Genomic DNA, 725 nt, shown 5'->3' with positions numbered 1-725 from the left:
TCTCTTCTCACTGGTGACAGGTGACAGGATGAGGGGAAATAGCCTCAAATTGTGCCAGGGTAAGTTTAGGCTAGATATCAGGAAACACTTCTTTACAGAAAGGGTTGTTAAGCACTGGAATAGACTCCCCAGGGAGGCTGGTAGAGTCGCCATCCCTGGATGTGTTTAAAAACTGGTTGGATGTGGTGTTCAGGGATATCATTTAGCAGAGTTCAAGTTAGGGTAGTATGGTTAGGTTGTGGTTGGACTTGATGATCTTTATGGTCTTTTCCAACCTGGGTTATTCTATGATTTTAAGATTGTATCAATATGAGTGTGGGGATGTGTGTGAGACTGCATGTATCTGTTGGCCAGCAAACAGCAGACTGGCCTGTCCCAAGCAAAAGAGGAGATCCACATGCTGGGTAAGAGAAGCCAGGCTCCAGGCAGGAGTATTGGATGTGCTGAGGGCCTGTGCTAACGCTGATGGGCTGTGTGATTGTGGGAGTGGTTGTGAATCTAATGGGTGAAGGTGTGTGCTTCCACAGGGGAACTGCAATCCTGATTAGCCAGAGAGGAGGAACAGGGCTTGGCTCTGAGCTTAGGGCTCATAAGAGAAATGGTGTTGTTACCTGTGGGTGTTGCTATGGCAGTGAGTGCCCTGCCTGTGGAGCCAGCAGAGTCATTTCCGGCAGCTCTGTCATCTTGGGGCTGGGAGGTGGTTTTCTGCCTCTTTCTCACTCAGC

This window comes from Meleagris gallopavo, unplaced genomic scaffold (assembly GCF_000146605.3).
Source record: "Meleagris gallopavo isolate NT-WF06-2002-E0010 breed Aviagen turkey brand Nicholas breeding stock unplaced genomic scaffold, Turkey_5.1 ChrUn_random_7180001957810, whole genome shotgun sequence".
Lineage (NCBI taxonomy): Eukaryota > Metazoa > Chordata > Aves > Galliformes > Phasianidae > Meleagris > Meleagris gallopavo.
Note: the sequence above shows the minus strand (reverse complement) of the source record.